This window comes from Ursus arctos, unplaced genomic scaffold, assembly GCF_023065955.2.
Source record: "Ursus arctos isolate Adak ecotype North America unplaced genomic scaffold, UrsArc2.0 scaffold_12, whole genome shotgun sequence".
In the NCBI taxonomy this organism is placed as follows: domain Eukaryota; kingdom Metazoa; phylum Chordata; class Mammalia; order Carnivora; family Ursidae; genus Ursus; species Ursus arctos.
Window position 1 is genome coordinate 56,492,752 of NW_026622786.1, and position 23,978 is coordinate 56,516,729.

A 23,978-nucleotide genomic window follows, 5' to 3' on the forward strand; every position below is an offset into this window, starting at 1 on the left:
AAGAGAAGTGGTTGATCTAGAGACTTATGCCTGGGTTCCCCAATTGCTCCTTCTTTTTCCTTTTAGTCTTCTCTCTCCTTTCCAGGTGGGTACATGCAGGTGCGTGAACCAGCCGAAACACTCACATTTGCTCAGTTGGCCTTTGGACTCCACTGGGATCCAAGAAGGAAGGCTGATGATCTGGTAAACTAATTCACTCATAAGGTGAGGGCCATGCTGTGCCCACAGGTGGCATGTCAGCCAGTGATAACTTGCAATAGAAAGAATTTGGAGTCCACACCTCAGATGATAGCGTGTAGGTGACTGCCTACCACATCTGTGTGTGCTGTTTGAGAAAATAACATGAACAACATAAAATGGTAGATAGTTTAGTTTCCACTGCCATGGATTCAAAGGGAAAGAGCTGGATAGGCGAGGACATCAGATACAATAATTGTCCCCATTTTCAGGAGGGGAAGTTTGGGGTCCTTCTATCTCCTCAGAACTCTGAACAGGAGAGGTGTGGCATAACTCTCAAGTCCCTGTAGACAACAGTAAAGGGAGGGAAGAGATTATTCTGAACTAAATCGAGTGAATTTTTCTATTACTTTCTAATTATTTTAATAGGACAATAGGCAACCATAAGGACAGAATTTGAAATCAGAATTTTTCTCAAAATGTTACGTGGTATGTTCAAATTACCTACGAAGGCTTTTCAAAGCATATCTGCTTGCTCCCCACCCTATCTGAATCTGGGGCTTCAAGGTATGTGTTGAGGGAAATCCTCAACTCCTCAGTGTGCTGATAATGCCCTATTTTAGAACCACTTTTAGGGAGTTTGTCTCTAGCTTAGGTTCAAATGAAAGCCCATGGGATTTGGGGCCACCTTGGGGTAGTTTTATGACATGAGGGAATTTATTAAATCTTTGAAGTCTCGGTTCTTTTGTTTGGAAAATGAGGATAACAATACCTACATTTGAAAGAGTGTAGCTCAATGTGTTTAAAAATGTCAGGCCAGTGACTGGCACACAGTACAGTGCTCAATAAATGTGAAAGTCCTTCTGTTTCTAAACGTAAAGCCACCAACTTATGCTCAGAAAAATGATTGTGAGCACTGCAAATCCTCAGGCATTAAATAAAATTTCAGCATAATGCCCTGTTGAGGCAGAGAAGTAAGCTATTATATTTTACAAGGAGTCTTAGCCTCCAGAGTGGAAATCAAAAGAGTCTTTGGTTAGCTCTCAGCTAATTAGAAAGTAAAATCAAGTAGACCAAATCTCCAAAAATACCCATTGAGATATTTTTGTAGATATTGACAAGTGCCCAGAGGATCAACCAGTGGGAATGATTTTGCTCAGGAAAAGCAAGAGGTCTATGAATAATGTTAAAGTTCTCCAGATTTGACTCTTTGAAGCATAGACTGTGCTCTTCTTTTGGAAAAGTCAACATTTTAAGGGCTGAACTTTTGGAGAAAATCAATTTCTGGATGGCAAAGGTGTGTAGGAAAAGCTGTTCACTTAAAGATTTACTTATTTATTTGAGGGAGAGAGAGAGAGAGAGCACATGTGTGAGTGGGGGTGGGGAGGGGCAGAGAGAGTCTTAAGCAGATTCTGAGCTGAGCTTAGAGCCTGATAGGCTTGATTTCACGACCCTGAGATCATGACCCTGAGATCACAACCTGAGCCAAAGCCAAGAGTTGGACACTTAATGACTCCATTATCCAGGTGCCCCAAGGATGTTCACTTAAAAAAAAAAAGTCCAACTATGTCTTTTCACAGCAGACCTTATAATTTACTGGTGTTTAAAGACTTTGAGTGGTACAAGTGGATGGAACATGAAAGCTGACAATGAAACTACTACTAATTAGATACTAATTGAAAATGAAGAGCAGTTCCTTAACATTCTTTATCTTCTACCTACCACAGCAGCTCATTTCTTGCCTGGTCTTTGAGCTCTTTTTCTAATCACATTGGACGAATCACACTGGATGCTCTTTCCACCTCTATTTCATCTTGATGCTTTTACAGGCTCTGTTTACTTCTCTGAGATGTTCCCATTTCTGTCTGGTGAATTTCTCTTTGGTCTTCAAAACTCGTCTCAGATCCCTTTCTTCTTAAAGTGTTCTCCATTAGTCCCCAGACTGGGGTTATGGTTTCTTTTTTAACATCCTATATCATTCCAGTTACCGCATTGAGCTGTAATTATCTGCTCCCTTGTCTCTGTCTCCTACGATAAGGTACCTCGCATATCATAGACATTCAATAAATTGTTACAAAATGTATTTATTCAACTAATATTTATTAAACATGTACAATGTGCCAGGTGCTTTTGTAGATATAGAAGACATGGCAATGAAGGAGACTATGACCCGGACTTCCTAAAGCTTCTATTTCAGTAGGAATAGACAGACAATATATAAATGGTGAAAAACACAAGGGAGAAAAAATAAAATTGGTAAGAAGGAAAGAAAGTGTGTTTGTATATGGGTGGTAGCTAATCTGGCTAGGATAATCAGGGAAGGCACCCATCAGATGAGTTTTGAGCAGAGATTTCAAAGAGTTAAGGGAACACACACTGTGGATATCTGGAGGAAAAGCATTCCAGGCAGATGGAAACGTGAGTGCAAAGGCTGAGGCAAGTGGTACGTGTCTCAACGGTAGAACAGCAAGGAGGCTATGTAGAGGAGTGACTGAGAAATCACAGACATGAGGTAGGTCGGAGAGGGTATGTGACATGCCCGGTGGCTTCTGTGCCCACAATCTCATTTCCTTTCCGTCCACCCTCCACATAGCGGCCAAAGCAATTGTTTAAAATGTGAATCTTAACATATTACTTTCCTGTTTAAAATTCTAAATTGATTCCTCAGCACTTCCAGGACTACCTTCAGATGGCTGCCAGTGCACTTCTCCCAGGACTGTCTTGCCCCCAGCATACCTCATCCTGGTCACACTGAATGAATAGCTCTCCTGGCAAACCAATTTGTTTCTCTCATCTGAATTCTATGTGTTGCTTTTCCTCTGAGCAGTTGCCTCTACCCGCAAGGCAAATCTTCATACAACTCAATCAAACTTCCAAATTGATCAATAATTGTCACTTGTTCTGAAAAAATATTTCTGGACACCTAACTTTCTTTTAGCTCCCTGCTAAAATACTTACACTTACCCCTAAACCTAACTCTAAAGCTAAGTTGGACCCAAACCTTAGTCTTGTCCCAAATCCTGCCTAATAGCTCCAACTGCAGTGCTAACTGCAATCCTAACTTCAACCTAATTCTTAGCCTAGCTTGAACCAACCCAGACTTGACCCCAATCCCAACCTTGACTCTATGTTAGCTAGCCAAGGATCCATTTAGTGTGATATGTGTGGCTCTTGTAAAGACAGAGCGTGAAGTCCACCATTCCAGTACTGAGCTTCCGTGCAGTGAGGAATGCTGCTGCAAAGGGCTGCAGGGGCTTCTCACCATGGGCAACTGCTGTCTAGTCAGCAGGGTCTATAGGTTCTCCAGTCTAAGAGAAATCTGTCTGAACCTCTGATTTGTTATCTGCATACACTCAGTAAGTTACTAAATCTCTTCATGTCTCAGTAGAGGCATTGATAAAATGGAGAAAATTAAGTTTATGTCACAGATCTCCAATGAATATGACATAATCCAAGTACCAAAGAACACAGCAGGCCATTGGAAGGTTAGCTGAGTTGGGCCATCTCTATGATGCTGGGTCTTGAAGAGGTCCTCTGAAGGGTCCCTACCCTCAGTGAGCAAAGTATTTTCCATATTAGAAACCTAATACATCTTATTGGATAATAATATTATTCTTGAAACTTGGTATAATAATACTTCATTCTAATGAAGAAGATAGTAATCTTCATCTCTTATATTTATGTAGAATTTTGAAATAAAACTGTTTAGTCTCTGCTATTTAAATTCCAATAAGCTTTAACAAACAAGCAAACAAACTACAGTATTATATTAGGATTTTGACCTGAATGGCACTGAACCTATGAATTAATTTGGGAGAAAACTGTTGTATTTGCAATGTTTATGACATACCACATTATAGCCCTACACTGGGAATGGTCTCATTTATTAAAATCTTCTCAGTAATGATTTCTGGTTTATTCATTTAGGTTGTGCATGTGACTTGTTGGAGTTTCTTCTAGGTGCATTATGATTTTGTTTTTGTTGTTATTGGGGATTGGAGTCATTTCCCATTATGTCTCTTATTGACCATTGTTGTATATAATTCTCTTGTGGCCATCACTTTACTAATCTACCTTTTTTTTAATTGAAGTATAGTTGCATATGAGGTTATATTAGTTTTAGTCATCTATTTTATTAATTGCAACAGCTTTTCATTTGGCTCTTTTGGATTTTCTAAGTATTTAATCAGGTCACCTAAAAATAATATTACTTTTGTCTTCCTTCAATAATTGCATCTTGTATTTCTGTGTCGTATCTTTTGAGTTGGTCAGAACTTCCAGGATAACATTAAGTGATAATGGTAATTTGGAGCATCCTTACCTTGTAACTGATTTTTTTTATGGGAATGCTTCTTGTTTTGCCATTAAGTATGATGTTGACTATTTTTGTCATTACATTCTAGCTTCATTGCATGTGGCTAGACAAGAAAGCCTGTCCAATTTCCACTTTGGGAATTAATTAGTGTGTGTGTGTGTGTGCACACATGTCCATGCACCTGCATGACATAATAAATTTTTGTAGAGGCTTCCTGAATGCTTTTAAAGATGGCGTATTCTGTGTTTGTAGAGGTCAACATTGTTTAGTGGCCTTGATATTATTAATTATATTTATTTAAATTCTCCATGTCACTAATTCTGGCTGGTCTAATTGAACTGGAAAAAGCGGATAAATCTGTGTTAAAATTACACGTACAAATTGTGTTCTTGTCAGTTTCTCTTTACTTTTTCTAGCCAGTTTTGCTTTGTATCATTTGATATTAGATTAATTGGCACATAAAGGCATTAATTACTACTGCAGCTTCATTATGCTATTTTCCATTTATAAACATAAAATAATATAAATAATCTATTTTTCTGTTTAATTACTTTTGCCTTAAGGCCTACTTTGCCAGAAATTAATATTGTATTTCCTACTTTAAATTTTATTCTATTTAATAATTCTTTGCCCTTGCTGTTATTTTTAGTATGGACACTTTTGTTTGAGGTATGTCTGTTGGAGGCAGCAGATATGTGGATTTAATTTTTTACGACAATATGAGAATCTTTGTTTCCTAATATTGGAATTTAACCACTTACATTTATTGACATATAGGTGGCTTTGTTAACTTTGTCATTCTGTTCTACATGACTTAGTTCCTTTTCCATTTTTTGCTATTTCTTCTGCTTTGGAGGTTTGTTTGCATATATGGAATGTTGTATGTATTTTTTGTTTTCTTAGTAATTGAAAAGGTGTATGTATATCCTCTTTTCAACTTAACTTTAAGTTTCCAAAATCCAGGCTTTGTTTTATATTTTTCTAATTATCAGAGTCAACAATTACATGGAGTTTTAGAATCTCTTCTATGTGAGGTAAGGCATTTGGTGAATTTTTTTTCCTCTTCTATTCAGTTTTGTAAAATCCTTTTGCCCCTTTCCGAAGACCAGGCTGTGCTAGGTATGGATCTCTTACTGATCTTTGCCTGAAATGCAGTAAACTTGGTCAGTTTATAAATGTCTTATGACGTCTCTTTCCCCTTCAGGATCAGAAAGTTTTGTTTTGTTTTTTTCTGTTATGTCTTTGACTATTGCTTCCTGTCCACTTATTCTCTTTTCTTTAGAAACACTTGTGTAATCTTTGAATTGGATCTGGGATAGGTGTCATTCTCTGTCATATGAATTTCACACTTTGTGTTTCTGTGTATCTGGGGGCGTTACTGAAAGTATGACTTTGGGGGCATGTGGCTGGCTCAGTTGGTACAGCATGGGACTCTTGATCTCAGGGTTGTAAGCTCTAGCACCACATTGGGTATAGAGGTTACTTTAAAAAAATAAAAAAAAAAAGAAAGTATGACTTTGAAATTTCTGGGCCAATTTGCGTAATGTTAATTCTGCTCTATGGTAGACCTAATACTGTTAATTTTCTGGACTTACTGCTTTAGTCAATCTCATTTAAAATTTCATGCTCTAGTTTTTATTACATCACATAGTTCTTTCCAATGGCATCCTACTCTTGTGTCAGAGAATAGAAAATTTTCTATTTTTTTCTTGCTGTTTCTATACGTAATGATTTTCAGAAGATTTCTTCCTCCAAGTCTCTCTTTACTCTTGTTCATAAGCATTTAATGCTTTCTATTTTTGTATGTTCTTCTTATTTATCTAACTCCAAATGAGGGAGAGAATTATATGGATCTATTTTTTTCTTACATATGTGGACTTCTCCTGCTCCCTCCCTTGCTCTCCAACTGGATTCTGGTGAAATCCTCTTCCCAGATAGTCTAATTGTGTAACAGATTGATGTCCTGGCCTGATTTCCAGTGTATCAACATCTTCCTGCTATTCTGCTGGTCTGTCATTAGAATATCTTCTTATCCCAAGGCCCGACTCCTTAATGTTCAGAGAAGATGAAATATATAAAACTACGGTTCCCAGCATGTGAGGACACTTTGGCTTTTTCCATTTTTTCCCCTTGCTTTTTGCATTTTACTAATGGGACCACACTTCAGAGGATGCATAGTGTTACCACCAGCTTCCCTGCCACCGCTACTCAGTTGTTTTGTGGTAGTTGCATTATCTTAATGAGTGTAGAAAAATTAGTGATAAAAGAGGAATGGTTATATCCAATTGTTGTAGACTTGTGTTTTTTTTTTTTTTTTAAGATTTTATTTATTTATTCAACAGAGACAGAGACAGCCAGTGAGAGAGGGAACACAAGCAGGGGGAGTGGGAGAGGAAGAAGCAGGCTCATAGCGGAGGAGCCTGATGTGGGGCTCAATCCCAGAACGCCGGGATCACGCCCTAAGCCGAAGGCAGACACTTAACCGCTGTGCCACCCAGGCGCCCCTGAAGACTTGTGTTTTTTTTTTTGTTTTTTTTTTTTAAATTTTATTTATTTATTCGACAGAGATAGAGACAGCCAGAGAGAGAGGGAACACAAGCAGGGGGAGTGGGAGAGGAAGAAGCAGGCTCATAGCAGAGGAGCCTGATGTGGGACTCGATCCCATAACGCCGGGATCACGCCCTGAGCCGAAGGCAGACGCTTAACGACTGCGCCACCCAGGCGCCCCTAGACTTGTGTTTTTAAACCAATAGAAAGGCAGCATGAAGTGACATAGATCTTCCTACCTGTTGTCATGTGCTTGTGGGCCTTTAATATTATTTTTGAAACATAGTAGTCATGGGCTGGTAATCATACATTTCTATTTAATATCATAGTTGTGTAGTTAGTGGAACTTCCTACCAGAATTGTTAGTGGGTCAATTCTTAGAACCAGTTGTCAGTATTTTTAAGAAGTCTTGTCTTCGTTGGTAGTTTAAGTATTGGACACTGGAAAGAGGCTCCTAGTTAGAAACCCTTTTAAACCAGAGATCTCCAATTCTTCCCAACAAACTACTCCTGAGAGGGTGCCCAAAGGGGCTTAATTATTACACTTTCCAGGTCTTTAGTTATGTTGCCTTGAGCCCTGTATCTTACTAATGATAGCTGTGTGATTATTATTCTTCATGTGGAAGAATATTAATGATATGATTAATAGCTAACAAATTTTAAACAGCAAACCTTAATACAGCAACACATTGAATTAGGCAGGATAACTAGGTGATTGAGAACATGAATTTGGATCAGGGTTCAAATCCTGGATCAGTCCCTTATTAGCTTTTGGAACCAACCTCAGGTAACTTACTTAACAGTGCAGCTTCTAATCTGTAAAATGGGAATATTTCACAGGGCCTTGTGCTGCCCAAACTGAGTTGACACAGTAAGTTAATCAAATACGTTAGGGGAGGAATTTTTTTGTCTCAAAATCCACACATGCCATCTTGTCAGAATGAATCTGTTAGGTATTCTTTAACTGCCTTGCTCTCTTCTTAGGCCTCTGAACATTGATCTCCTAAATAGTAATAACCAACATGATGGTAATGATAATGATGGTGATGAGGATGGCAACAAAACAATAATCTGAGTAATGGTTGACCCTTATTATGTGTATAGCATATGTCAGGGGCTGTTCTCAAGGATGTATGCAGATCACATCATTTAATTCTTACAACAACCTGTGAGGGAGGAACTGTCATTTGTCCCACTTTACAGGTGAACAGATAAAGCAATTTGCCTGAGGTCTCATTGCTGGGAAATTGTGGAGAAGGGATTCTGTATAGGCATTCTCATTCTAAAATGTGGGTTTTTAGACTATCCTCTATTAACTTCTCTCTCTCTCCACTTACACTCATGCACATAATTTCAATTAGTAACTACTTGAAGTCATTGTTGAGTAGGTGTGTTGAACCCCACTCCCCTTCTTCCCATATGGTCTGTCATGAAGAGAAGATAAAAGGAAAGGCCCTGAAAGGTTTTTTTTAGGTGTCTCTTTTCTTTTTAATTTAAATTCAATTAGCCAATTTATAGTACATCATTAGTTTCAGCTGTAGTGCTCAATAATTCATCAGTTGCGTATAACACCCCGTGCTCATCACGTCACATGCCTCCTTAATGCCCATCGCCCAGTTACCCCCTCCCCCAATTTTTGATTGTGTTTTTTTGGAGCCTGTGTTTCTTCAGGTTGACATTAGCAGTGTCTTACATATCTATCACACTTTATAATTTTCAGAGAAACTTTCCACTTGCTTATTAACCTGATCCCCAAAACAGTTCTGGGAACCATGTGAGGATGACGTTATTATTTTAAAGAGGATGAAGCTGACAACCTTAGAGGGCAAGGGGCTTTTTAAAGGTCATACAGATGAATTAGAGAAAGGTTTGGGGTTATCTATAGTAATGAGAATAACAATAAACCATTTACTAAATATTGCCCGTAGGCCAAACACCCTGCTAATCACATCAATGGCATTAACTCATTGGAGCCTCAACAATCAAAGATGTGAAATCACATGGCCAAGGTACATGACAAAGCCAGGGCTCAATCCCAGGTTGGGAGCTCTCAGCTCTTAATTTAAGTTTCTACTTCTCTAACTCTTTTACTAAGGAGAAATGAATTTCCTTTAAAGGACATATAAAGGACACTAAATCCACTTTTCAACACCTTTCTGTATGTGGGGAATATTAATTATGATAATAATTAACACTATCTAGCGTTAGCTATGGCAGGCACCGTACCATCCGTTTGTTCATTGAATTAATAAGTATTGAATTACCACCTACAACACGCCAGGCACTGTTCTGGGTGCAAGAAAAACACATATGAGCAGAACGTTATCTTTCATGGAGCTTACAGTCTTTTGGGAGGAACAGAAAGTAGCCAAATCATCATATACCACTGTAACCATAAACAGTGCTAAGTGCCCTGCAGGGAAGTCTGGAGGGCTCTGGGGGTTAGTCCGTAGAGTTCTTCGACACAGTATGAGGACAGGGAGGCTTCCTGACAAAGCCATATTTGTATTGAGAAGGGAAGGTGGGGAGATGTTAATTATGGGAGAAGACTGTGTTCTGGGGAGAGGAGAAGAACATATATCAGATCTGGGATTTGGGAGATTTTGAGGAACTAAAAGGTTAATTAACTGGCAGGAGTATGTTTAAGAAGAAGAAGGGCCCCAGACAGGCTGGGAGAGGAAAACCACGCAGGCCTTGTTAAGGATTTTCTTTTTAAGAGACAGGGTAATTCATTGAAATGACAGATACTTGTGTTTGAAAAGATCCTTTGGCCCTAAGTGTGAAGAATACATTGCAGGGGGCAAAGAAAGATGCAGTGAGGCCAGTTAGGAGGCTGCTATGTGAATGTGGGCTGGACAAGATGGTGGCTTGGACTAGGGGAGGGTAGCGGAGGTAGAGAAAAGTGGATGGACTTAGGAATTATTTAGGAAGTAATTTCAACAGGGTTTATTTTGAGTTAGATATATGGAGTGAGCAAGAGGGTAGTAGGATGTCTCCCAGATTTCTGGCTTGTGCAATATGCATTGTTTCATTGAATCCTCGCAAGAGCCATATGATGATGATACTTCCAAGTTTCAGGAAACCCTTTCAGAATGTTTCCAGTCATTGTCTGTGGTCATATAGCTTATCCATGGCAGAGCCAGGATTCATTCAGGTCTGCCTGAATCTGAATTCTGGGCTTTTGACTGCTATTACACTGGGGAATGCGAAGAAAGTACTTGACCCATTGTAAGAAAGGGAGTGTTAACAACAGCAGTTAAATGCAGAATTTAATGAAAGGAATGGGCATCACTCAACTTTGAAAATATGCACATCCTCAGTGCCCAAGCTCTCGTGACATCCATGTATGTTTGCATCTGGTGCTAATGCTATTTCTATGAGCTCAATGAGAATGAGACTAATATCTTCGGTGAGTATGACTTTGTTAAATATCACTCATAAATAAATTATATGTGTTCATTGCAGAAATATGAACAAATATAGAAAAGCAGAAAGAAAAACAATGAAAATCTCCTGTAATCCTCAGAGGAGGAAAAGGCTTGCTTGCTTTTAATTAGACAATGCTATACACTATGATTTACCATCATGGGTGTTTACTAGAAAGATCACTAGAGACTCCAGTTCTAAACCCAGGCTTCCTGACGATTTTGACTTCCAGGGCAAAGTTTAGCCTCTGGGACTCTAGTCTTCTCCTCTGTAAAATGGAGTGAAACTTTGCCCCCATTTAATTATCCCAGACCTTTTTGGAGCCTGAGTTAGCGTGTGATGGTGCTGGGCGTATTGGTGTCATTACAACGTAGGAGTGAAAAGCACAGCTTTAGAGTTTCTCAAACTACTGTCTGGACTCTTCACCCCTACTTGGTTTCCTCATCAGTGAAGTGGAGGGAATGATATTGATCTCACGGGGATGTTTTTGAGGGTTAGCTCACATGTGTGCAGAGCACTTGGTGGGCTCAGCGACTACATGGAGCAAGCAGCCAGCACAGGGCAGTCAGAAATTTCCACAAATACCTGGCAGGGCAGCAGTTTGCTGAATGATCTCCTGTAGCCTAGAGGATCATGATGGGGGTGTGGGGGTGGGGGGGAAGAAGAGTCCTGGAAGGCACACTAGCCTTAACTGCTCTCACTTTTCCAACTTCTCCTGCTGAGCTGCACGAAACCACTTTTTTTGGGTACTTGCCATAGGTTAGACATTGGCTAGACATAGAAAGAAGCATACTATTTAGACCTTATTCTTAAGGAAGAAACAACATCGTGGGGCTGGATAGTAAACAGGAAAACCCCAAAATAATTTAGTCAGCATCGTTGTAATACTATGAGCATGGGGCTGTGAGGCAGGGGGGTGGGATGGGAGAGTGACTCATTTTGCTTCAGGGAACCTGGGAAGGCTTCAGGCAGAAGGCCTGAGCCTGGCAGGGGAGGGTAGAGTTTGCTGGGTGGAAAAAATGGGCACGGGCATCAACCCGTGTGCTCGTGAAGAATCCACTTTTGAAAACTCACAGCCTAGGAGACCCTCGAGATGCCAAAGGCACTTGGTGAAATCTGTTGCCAAAGTAGAGGGAATTGGGGTGGGCAGGTGAGGCTCAGCAAGGCAGGCTGCAACCACCAGCCTCCCTGCTCTGCATTCTCTCTGTGTCTTCCACTATCTCCCAGGTCCCCTTCCTGCTAACCACTTTCCTGCTTGAGGCCCCCTTTCCCTATTTTAGATACTTACATGGTCTTCTTTCTCCCTTCTCCCACCCAAGGAAGCCTGCCAGGAGAAATGGATCAGATGTGAATGGGGGAACCTGCAGTGTAGTTTGTATGGTTTACATGGCCGTGACCCCCCTCTTAGGGATATTTGCATTTCAGTTCTTTGATGTTTGGGGAACGTAATGCTTTGATGCTGGAATCCCATTCTAGTTTCTGATCCATGGTGTACTCTCACCAGCATTAGGCCCTGGGTAGCAGGTGTGTTTTGTTTGGTTATTACAGTTTTGTTGTTACTGTTGGTTAGTGGTAATTAGGTATCACTCTCCAGTTTGTCACCAACCCCACCATTCCCCACTAGATCGATTATAGCCTCATTGTCTTACCCTGAGCTCACCTGCCTGGTCTGAAGATATTAGTGTGTGTGGCCCCCTGTGTTAGGCTTTGTCATGTCTTGACTTTTCAGGTGAGGAATTTTATCGGTCCCTCCTATGGTAATCTTCCCCCTCAGATTTTTGCATCCATCTCTCTCTTATGCAGTTCTACCAACAATACTGGGTACTCAGTGCTGGGCAACGTATTACAAGTGTTCAAGGACTCCCTCCTATTTACTAGGACGGAATCCAGATCCCAGCACCTGTTACCAGGTCATTTCTCACATGTTCCTAAAAATGAGAATGGAGGTTTCCGTTTTTCTTAAAATCAAACACAACAAAGCAATTTATCATGATTTTAATTGATTCTTAAATGAATAGCTGACATAAATTATTTAGCCCACAGTGTTTATCTTTTCAACATTTGAAGGGAGCTTATCAAACCCAGCTGCTGAGACATTTCATCACAGGACTAGAGGTTGTGCATCTGTGAGGGAGAGGATGGATGAGGAATATTTGGGCTTGTTGGGGAGGAAGATGAGGCCATCTCGGGAACATACCCTAGATGGGTATAGGCTTCGTCTACACTTCGGTTATGTGGGGAGAAGGTGCATATACTGTGGTATCTACTGAGGTGAGAAGGGTCAGCCACATTGATTGACTGTCTGATTCAGCTTAATGGGCACCAGCCCTCCCCTAGGAGCCTGCCAGGGATGCCGATTTGGTGGAGGGCTGCTCTGCCCAGGACTGGGCATCCCCGTGTCTGACCTGGTCATTATTCCCAATTATCATCCATTTCAAACAGTCAGCAGGGCAAATAGCATGTGTGCATCAAGGATCACAAAAGGAACTTGGATTATAAGAATAAAAAATCTGTCTCACATGTGGCACCATTAAAGAGCTCTGGCTGAGACATACTGTTTATAGTCAGCAGTTGTCTGGAAAATAGATGTTTACTTGTAGTGAGTGTATTAAGATCTTTGCCATTAGGTAATATATATCCTGCATTGTGTCCTCCCTTACAGAAAACTATGTTGGAATAAACCTTCAATTAGCAATTCCTGTGGCAATGAAAAATATTAAACAGCAATAATGTTCTATTATTGGCATTTCTGCTTATTAGAGAGAGAGTGATTGAAACACCAGGAATCTTTCTTTGGAAGGATGGCCTTTTTAAAATGGTATGTTCCATTTAAAACTACAAGTGAAAGATCTGTTAAATAAAGATTAAATTGCTTACAGAAAAAAAAGTCCCTAATATTCAGCAAGGAGTTCAACACACTGAGTTTCCCTGAACCATCCATCTTCTGATGAAAAGGTGTATTTTAATACGACCACATGCATCAGACTCTCCTGTCTCTCTGAGCTTCTGTAGTCCGTGATGATACAGGATGTTTCTGTTACAAAATAGGAACTTGTTTCCCACAGCTCTTCTAGAACAGGGCCTGGGTCTTATCTGGCTTTTGACACATTGTCATTTCTCTGCCCCCATTTCCTTAGCGAACAGACTTGTGCCCCCACAATACCATCATAGGAATGGATGGTGCTAATCCTGTCAAGTTCTGAATTCCGTTATATTCTAGCACTTAAAAGAATCGATTCATTTATGACAAGTCCAAGATGAAGCCAGTACACTCCTGCAGTCTGAGCAGCTCCTTCTAGGTGTGCATGTCCTCGGGCGGCAAGTGACCTATTTGGAGTCTTGGTCCCCTTGTATGTAAAGTGGAACAGGAATGTTCACTTCATAGGTTTATGGTTAGGATTAATTAAAAAAATATGGAAAATACCTAAAACAGATTCTGGCAGAGAGTTTGTGTTCAATCAATGCTATCTGTTAATATGAAATCCTCAGGTACGGAGAGGCTGGCTCCCTAGTACCTTTGAAGCTTGAATGATGGCAGCTGGCAGAAGCAGAGGCGGATTCTCTACTCCCCCCCAACCCCAGGGCCCTCAATGCATAGTTGGTGAATAAATGAAAGCCTGATGGAACGAGCTCCTAAGTTTTCACTTCCGAATCTACCAGTCTAAATGACCGACTCTTTTTGCCAGACCATACATTCCACTTTTTTTCGTCTTCTATTTTTCTCGGTGGCACCCACCATTTCAATTAGCAGTGGGAAAAATGGTCCCATATTATTCTAGAGCGCTCTTAAGCCCAATCGACAAATACTTATGGAGGGCAAGACAGGTGAGCAGAATGAGGTCAGGAAAAAGAACTCAGCATAGTTTCTAAAACACTGCTCTGCAAATATATATGGCAGAGCAAAAATCTAGGAGAGTGGTTTGTCTTTATTATTTCTTTTCCATTTTAAATGATCTAATGGAGTAAGGTGAATCCTTACCCTTTGGTCCTGATTTGTTATTTCATTCCCTGCCAAGCACCCATTTCACAATATATGCTCACCTGAAACACTCAGACCTGCTGTCACAGTAAGCAAGATTTCCTTTCTCTGTAGGTGCCAAGGAGATCTCAACAGGGCTTTGGAAGCTTCTTAGATTAACTCCTTCGCTCCTTACGGGACACCTTCTGTACTCAATACTATGGGTGTTCAGAATTCCGAGCAGAACTGAGGAGAGATGGACGGCATAAGGGCTATGCCCTTCTATTTTTTATTTCCAAATGAGTACATCTTGCTTTCTCCTTTATAGTATTTCCTTCTTTGCCGGGTTTCATGGAGATGTTTTAATGAGAAAGTTTTGAGACAATCCTGGGATTATAGTCTCGGAATGAACTTTCATACTCATAGTATCAGCCCCTTTCGTTTAAAACTATCCCACTTAAAAACATCGACTTATAACTACCAGCTGCTCATTCTTTTCTCTCCCTACTCACGAACACACACACAGACACATAGAGTCTGCGTATGTGCACACACACGCACACACTCCCCTCACATGCACTGTATATATGTAAACATCCAGAAGGAACAATGCATTGTAAAAATTGTCCTGTTGAGTTTGTAATCCAGTGTGAGTTACTGAGTGCTGATAAGTAAAGGAAGTTCAACCAGACAGTTTAATCCTCCAATTTCCTGTCTTCTAATCAGCCCCTGATTCTTTTGGTTTTAAATTAGAAACATTCCTGACAATATTCAGGACAGGTGAAGGAAAATCAACTAGAAAATAAGTAAGGACAAAGCATTTATTTTACAGTCTAAAGTTCACAGGAGAAATATGAGCGTAATAACAGGAAATCAAGATTTTTAAAAAGATAGTAGAAGAACATAGGCCAGCTTAAGTAACCAATCACATTTCTGAATGGAGTGCATTTGGATCATAATTTGATTTAGAGAAAAAAAATAGGAACATAGTTTAAAGTATTTGCATCTCCCTAAGCATAGTAAATGGTACTTTAAAAGATGTTGCATAAGGTAACCTAAAGAAAGCGATAAGGACAATTTCTTAATATATATGAGAGAAAAAAAATAAAATGCCACTTTATTCAGATTTTGCTTGCAATCAATCATTGCTAATACTGTGAGAAAATAATAGTGCATGGAAATCTTTGAAGTGAATGCATATTCTTGGAAATTAATATAGTCACACATATTTATAATGGTAGATAAAAATAAGACAAGTGTGCATTTAAAAATAAGCCCAGGCAGAGTGTGCAAGTGCTTGAAATAGAATGTGTATAAATATGTTTATCATGGACACTTCCTTTTGAAAATATACTGGGTACCGAGAATATGATATGATTTATTATTCACCGAATCCCGTCATTTTGATTCTTTTCATTTATAGCCATTGTAGCAATTTCCAAGTTATTTTAATCATCATCATGAAAGAGCTAGTGCAAAAGCATAGAAAAATCTTCATTAAGCAATGTCTTCCAAAGAATATAGAAGACAATCATTAGCAACAGTGGCTCAGTTGAGAATTAACAATTTCAAAATTGAAATAATAACTACAACTTCAGTTGTGAATCCAAGCAAATAACAACAACAAAAGGTTGCATGAGATATGAGTTCTTAGTTTTGCGTCTGCAGCGGTTAGGGCTGTCAATCATTTGAGAGGTAGGCTGGAGTGGAGAGTTTTTTTGAAATGTTGAACAGAGTAAGACAGTATTTCACAGACATACCTTGCTTGGTAAACATATAGATTTACTTTTTAAAAAGGCATTGACAGCCCAAGGCATAGCATATCCTTGCTACCCAAGTATTTTCCTGGTATACAAAGTCTGAGTTGTAAAAATTTGAATTCAGTGATCGATAATTCTTGACTGAAAAATTATATGGCAATTTCCAAAAAGAATGCTTCTAAAATAAGTGCTTGGGAACCTAGCATGGGGAGAGGGGGGCGGCAGGATGATTTAATAGCCTTCATTTTCTAGTAACTGTGAGTTTTTAAATTGGATTGAAGAAGCAGGACAAGGGTATTTTGTAATTCGCATAAAAATAGTTCTAGAATATCTTATCAGTAAATCATTAGGAAGAGGAGGCTGTTTATTCTTCCTTCGTTTGAATGCCATGTGGGTAGAATGGAGGTAATTCCATTGGACAGAATTATATTTTGAAGCATATGCATGCTTCCAAGGTGCTTCCATTTCATTTGGAGTGGAGAAAAACTTCATGAGGGTTTTCTTTAGTTGTGTGTCGAAGGTTTCAAATAGAGATGTCACAACATAGCTAGATGAAGTTGATATGCAATATCTATTTCTTGATTTGCATGATTAAAGCATTAGAGAAGTGGCTCAGATATCAAAAGATTTCTCATAGTGGCAGCGCCAAAGGTAATTACTGTTAAAATGTACATGCTCGAACCCTGGTTGCTTGTTAACTTCTAAGTTGTGTTTGCAACTCTTTGGGTGGGAGTAAAAGTTTTCATTTGAGTTTTCAATGTCAAGACCCCTCTCCCACTCCATTTTGATATCAACAGTGTATTTAGCATTTCTTATAGCCTATGTCTTTTGAGACGGCATTAGCTTTAACCCAAAAAAGCAATAAAAGGTAAAGAAGGCCCTTTTTAGTATTTCACATTTTACAATAATTGTTTCTTGAACAAAAGTAGCCTTTCGAAGACAAAGCTAAAATTTCTACTTAAAAAAAAAACCCCACCAACCCAATTAATTTAGTCAACCAACCTTCAATTCGTTATCAAAAAGTGCAGTTAAAGCCCTACTGTAAGCTGGGTGCATTATGATAGGGGGTGGGGATAAAGAGGGAAAGAGGAGAGGGGTTGTTATTCTCAGGCTTTTATTAACCAGTTTCTTTCATTCTAGTGGGTCTTTATTATTTAGAAAAATAAAAATGATCTGGGGCTCTATCCATTCTCACCTAAAATTTTGGAGTAGGTAATGGCTGTCTACAACTGGTCCAACATATGCCCCAAAACTAAAACAAACAAACTCATTTGCCATACAAATTGTTTACGATTCATTAAAAAGCAAAATTGCATATCCCGGTGCTGGCAGCTGAGGCCGAGCCTCCACGGGCGGAGGGGGCATTCACTGAGTTGCCTTTGTATGCTGGGAGGACCAAGCAGAGGTTCCCACTATGCAGCCCGGAGTCTGTGCAGCCAGATGACGCATGAGGTAATTTTAAAGCTTTATTTGCCTTTAGTGTGAAACTCGGATCTTGTACTATCCTTTGGTTAAAGGGCCATTTCAGCCAGGGGCAAAGTCTAAATTTTTTTTTTTTTTTTAAGTTGGGGAAAATTGTTTGGGGTAGTGAGGTGAGGGTGTGGAGGAAGAGGGAGTGAATTCTATTCAAGGAAAGAGAAGAGCTAGGATAAAATGCAAAATTTCTCTTATTTTAATTAATCCTTTTCCCCCTTCATCAAAGTCCTCAATTTCCCATCAATAGTGGGAAATTTACATTAGAATTATTTGCAACTGGCAAATTTAAAATGCTGTGGTATGTGGTTACCTTTGACGGAAATAAAAAATCGATTTATTCTCTATGGTAACTTCTGTAACTTCTTTAAAGAGCACTCTGATTTCTCACCCTTTTTCAAAGCAAAGATCTAGAAGCGTTGAAGTTGAGAGAAACTTCCTGTCGTATGCAGCCTAAACAGCAGCATGTGAGCTTACAGCATTGTTTATTTTTAGTCAACTGCATTGCTAAATGTTTCCATCACTTTTATATTTTATATTCCCGGCGGTAAAACATCTGTAAAACAATTTTAAATGAAAAGCAACTTCCAAGTAAACTTTACAAAAAATAAATGACAGTTTTCCAAGTTAAAAAAAAGAGGAGCATTTGGTGATCTTTGCAAGAAAAAAAAAAAGATAACACAATTTGCCATAAAAAGTAACAGTCTATAAAATCTATGAGCTCTTGAAATACAAGGAAGGAGAATGTCACCCAGAATATGACATCAGCGCGCAGGTTTTTTTTTTTTTTTTTTTTAAGACTCACAACTTAGCTTAGAAAATAATAGCTAAACCAATCAGTATATTCATTTCTGGTGTTTAACAGGCTACACAAGGCAAAGCAATAGGCAACATCATGGCATACAAGTAAACCTTGTTCTTGCTGGCAGAAACTCTAATGGGAAAATAAGTGCCCTGAATAGTTCAGGAGCTGAGTGGATAGTCTACTGCTAGTCTAATTAATCAAAAAGTGCAAGTAACATTGTCCTGAAATCATTGGCAAAGTTTCTATTGTCTAGTTAAGAAATCACAAGTTAAAATACACATGTACACACATACCCACAACCACCTTTACTCAAGGGTCCTTAGGAGGGACACACTGCACCCCAAGAGCAGCCGAATAGAATCCTGCAGTAGCTCACTTTTAAGAGTCTCTCAGTCCTCAGAATTCCTAAAACTTGCCCAAATGATACCACCATTGGTCCAGGAAGGGGAAAGGAGAACTCTTTCCGCAGATCATGCAATGAAACCGACCATGTCCCGTCTTGTAATTCCATTCGCCAGTCTCCCCCTTCAACACCACGCTCTCTCTCACTCACTCTCTCTCTCTCTCTCTTTTTTTTTTTTTTCTTAAACTGATATCTATGTGAAATGAGCTGAAGTTCACGGTCCAGTTAGGAACGGATAATACATTCATTGTCCTGGCAGCAAACTTTTTTTTCACTCCCTGGAAGAATTCACGCTTGCCACAAGAATAATAATTACGGAAAACTAGAAATGCTCTGCTAACGAAGTAATCCTTAACGGACACCACCCTAACGAGGGCAGTGATGATGTGAGGACTCTCTTCCTCACAGGACTCGCATCTCCCGTGACAATAAGCTATTGTGCGCCCTCCCCACTCACTCGACTTCTTATAGATCCAAGATGTCAAAGGTTGTCTGGCCTGGTTGACCATGACATGTGAGTTAACTCATTCTGCGGCCGCATGGTAGAACTTTATTAAAACTTTATTTGTACCCAGAATAACTAAAAGATAGAGTGTGTGGGTCTTTTCCCACTCAGAGCCGGAGTTCCTCAGAGATTTAAGACCTGCTCTGAGGTAAACAAATGGGGAAAAGTTGGATGAGAGCTATGAGTCCCCGGATGGAAAACAGGGAGTGGGGACCCAGAGTTCTCCCACAGGTGACTTCAGGCACTCCAATTAATGGGGCAGGACGGGAATTCACCCAGGGCTTGCTTCTCCCCAGCTCCAACACACGTCCTCAGAAAATACCACAGCCAAGGAAAAACCAAGCACCCCATAGTCCCTGAAAACAAAAGTAAAGGGGGCTGCGAGGCTAGAGAGAAGGAGCAAAACCCGAGGGCCAGGACAAACATTTCATTTTTTTTTTTTTTTTTACCCCAAGACCGACTTGGCTAAAATACCCACCTCCACCTTAAAACTTCTGCTACTTTAAAAAAAAAACAAACAAACAAAACCCCCAACAACTCTCAAACACTGTCCCATGGAAAACCAGGGCAAGCATTGCTGGGAACTCGAGTCGCAGAGTGGCAGAGAGAGGATGGCAAGAGAAAGCAGTGTGAGGCTGCTTCACTGAAGAGTGTGAAAAAAATCAAATGTGAATTTGATGAATGTGAGGTCTGGGACATTTTGTCAAAGAGGGAGGGAAAGTAGAAAAGGGAAAAAAAAAAAAAAAGCAGCCCCGGCTGCCAACTCACCATCCACCAAGTTCTGGCCGAGATGTCGTAGCAGAGCTGCCATTTGATGGAGCCGTCGGAAGCTTTCCCTGCCATTACGCTGTCAGCAAGCTTCATCTGATGCTAACTCACGGGAGATAAGACACCTAATTGAGAAAACATTTGCAGTGGCATGTGGGGCAACATGTAGTCCGGTCCATACCATATGGAATCATGGGTAAAAAAAAAAATCTCCTTGACAATGAACCAATCTCTCACAGACCCAGTGGCAAGGTGAAGTGGAGATGAAAAGTCTTCTGCTCCTAGCACTGTCTTCTCTCTCCTTTTTAAAAAACAAGGACCCACTGCTACACATCAAAGAGAGGCGGTTAAAATTAGGGCTTCATCACTCAGATGATTTTGGTCTGCAAGGTTTTTCCTTTCCTTCCAACAACCAATCCCCCCTCTTTTTTTCCCTTCTTTCTTTCTTTTCTTTCTTTCTTTCTTTCTTTCTTTCTTTCTTTCTTTCTTTCTTTTTTTTTTTTTTAAGGAGAATAAAGAGATTTAATAGGACAAAGGCAGGTAGTGGACTGCGGAGGGAGATCGCCACAGGCTATTAGCCTAAAATTTCTGCTTGACAGATGGAACTGCTTAGAGACTATCATGCGATGTTTTGGGCTTTTTTTTTTTTTTCCTGCCCCCCCCCTTCGACTTTAGGTCTGATTCAGTATCTGTTTTTCACAGCCATTTCTCTCAAGAACGTGAGCTGTGCATTTAAAAAAATGTTTAGTTCAGTTTTCCTGTCTTACACATCTCATTGGAAGCAAAGCAAAAAGTCTAAAACTAAATCTGGGAACAGCTGAACAGGTTTTCCAAGGAGTAAAAAAAAAAAAAATTCTGGGGAAAAATATTTCTCTTACCTTCTTTTTTAAAAATTAATTCATTAGTTAATTTGATTGTGAAGGAACATAAACATGAGATGACAGTGGTTGAGTCCCTTGATTTTTGGTTTGGCTGGCATTGTATTTAGGTGTGTGTTTTTATGTGAGGAAATACATTACTGATATTTCACAAGTTCTAACCTAGGCTAGGCTACACGCCATCTCTATTTTTTGGTGTTCTTTCTTTTTTAAAATTAATTCTGAGCTTTTCAATTCTCTGTGAATAAAGTGATCAGTCATTATCAATTCAGTTTAACACAGTTCAGGCTAAACTTGACATGAGTACTTCCTTATTCAAGGAAAATCACATCTGATTTCCTTACTGTAACCAAGCCATCTTCTTCACAGGGGTTTTTAACCACACATCCTCTCTTTAGAGGAAAAAATAAACCACAGCACAGACCTACCAATAAGAGTGACTGTAAAAATGATTTTTTTTTTTTAAGTGAGAAGTCCAGGCAACTGCTGAATTTCAAGTCATTTTACTTGACGACTAAGAGGGGAGAAGAAGTAGAGAGAATATCATATGTTTGTTATATTTTATTCTTTCAAACTGTGTCAAATTAGTAACTGCAGAAATAACTTTATAAGAGCCGTGGACCGGACACATCTTATTTATTTATTTATTTTTCTGGATATAAGCGGTTTCTTGATCCCCAAGAACCTAGCAGTGATATTACAGCTCTCTACACTGCAGGGCTTCTGTACAGGCACTCCCGAGCCTGGGGGAATTTATCTACAGCATTTTTCAGGGCGATTGAACTGTGATTATTTAAAAACTTGTGCATTTACAGCCCAACTATCCAGTGGATTTTTTTCTAGTCACATTTTCAACTGAATAATATTCAGATGAACTTACTCAGGACACATTTTAAGTTCCAAAAAGGTTGAATTTGGCGGCCTTTGCTTTCCTATTCCTAACCTCACCCTTAGTAGGTGTTATTTTAACTATTTAGCATGAGGTAAATAGCTGTTTTGACAAAAATAATTTCAGTAAAGTAAATTTTATCCTGTTGCATCTGAAATGGTTTATAATTTAAAACACGACACCCAGACTGCTTCTACAGAATGAGCCACAAATGTAACAAATAAGACATTTTTTTCTCTCCTATCCCTCATTGTAATGGGATATTTTTTTCTAATAAGATGGGGGTGGAAGGTGGTATCGGAAATTATTATCAAATATGGCTATTGTCATTACTCCTAGAAGCATCTTTACAGTTTTTATTACCCTGGAATTACCTCACTTTTCAGAAAAAGAATCTGCAGCAGCATAGGAAATGTTAAGTTGCCTTCAGTGTCCACAAGCAAATGGACCTTCTGCCAGGATCTTGCCCTGAGCTGGCCAGCCAAAACATTTGTTGTCTTGCGTAACTGCAATGTCATTAAAATGACCTGGTCTTTCTGCAGTTTACTATTTCTAGAAAGAAAAGGAAAAAAATGCTGGAAATTCTACATAGAATGAAAAATAGCATAAATCAGGAAAAAGGGGGGGGGAGGGAATAAGAAAAGAAATGAAGCAGCATTCTGCATTTGAATCAACCTATTTCATCCTTTCCTACTTGCCTCTGAAAAGCAGACAAAACCAAAGTTTCTTCCCTTTAGGGTCTTCTCAGCATTGTCCAGGGCAAGGAGGCACATGGGCATTTTGGATTCGTGGGCCCAAGCCTTAACAATTTCTAAGTTCGTCCCGCAGCAGCCTCTGAAGTTGGAGGTGTCTCTTATCTGAGCTGCTGCATTTCTGAGACTCGGAACAGCCTGGGCATGCCCATTATTTATGAATGAATGGGGCATAAGGTAAACTGGAGTCCAGATTTGACTCTGTGAATGATGGAATACTGGGGAAGGTTTTACAGGAGATGACACAGTAGTTCTGAACAAAGAAATGAGAAATATTATTGGATAATAGTGTTTTAAATCCCGAACAATTAGGTGCATTTAACTTTATCATTGTTCTCTAAGAGGCTGGTGGAAGCTGTCCTTTCTCATACAGCAATCAGTCTTTTCACAGTGTGGCCCGTTGTTAATAGCCTTAAAACAAGATTAAATAAAACATGTTAAATATTGCAATTATTGTGGGAAATAAAATTATTTGGTGAGCATAATGGGGAGCAATTCAAGCATTTAACATGATCCAGGAAATGCTACTCCAAACAATTGCATTTGCTTTATGCATTTTTCCCCTTTGATTGCTGACAGATGCCTTTTTGGAAACAAACATCTAAATGGTTTGCTTTCAGTCAGAAAAAAAAATATAACAGAAAGTGGCTACATGTTTTGAATTTAACTCTTGTCATTTGAATACTTCTTTCCACTGCACGTGAATGAATCTGAGGCAAAAACAGGACCCTCATCAAGAAATAACCCCATCAGGATTTGGACTTTCTGACTTCCTTTGAACATGTTTTATAAGAAGTGGGAATCCTCCAGCTATGAAGTCAAGTGGTGGGAGAAACCGCTGGGCATTCTGCACGGTATGAGGAATATGGGTCCGGTGACTGTGGGGGAGCATTAGAAAGGGAATTGTTTTCTCATAGCATGAGGCCTCTGGCAAAGAGCAAATTACTTTCCAGACTCTTTCTGGCTCTTGTGGCCAAAGCGCCCCAAATCAGCTACCCTCTTTTGATGAATGGGAAGAGCCCGGGAGAGCTGGGGGATGAGGGGATTCCCATCTGTATCTTTGCTGCAGTGCACTTGGATGAAGGCCTCAAAGACTCTGCTGCCAACAGGTGTACAATACCAAGGAGGGCTTGGGTTTGTCATATGTTGCTAAAAGGCAACATGAAATGGAATATTAATGATTTTCAGAGGCTGGAGAGTAAGCAGAGTGGTTGAGAACACTGTTTCTGGAGTTCAATTGTCCATATCGTGGCTTGGCTGGTTACTGCGTGACCACTTCCAGCTTACTTAACCTCTCTGATTCTCCGGGTCCTAAATAAGAAA

General features: G+C 39.6%; 1 long non-coding RNA gene across 8 annotated transcripts in view; it reads left to right on the top strand.

Moving 5' to 3' along the window:
- The window catches only part of LOC130543452 (uncharacterized), a 327,812-nt gene that overhangs the window by 153,579 nt on the left and 150,255 nt on the right, over window positions 1–23,978 (top strand). For 7 of the 8 annotated variants that reach the window (XR_008958821.1, XR_008958816.1, XR_008958817.1 and 4 more), the window contains one exon: window positions 86–23,509. This is a non-coding gene — a long non-coding RNA (uncharacterized LOC130543452). The remainder of the gene's footprint in view (window positions 1–85; window positions 23,510–23,978) is intronic. The other variant, XR_008958815.1, reaches the window with a different exon arrangement.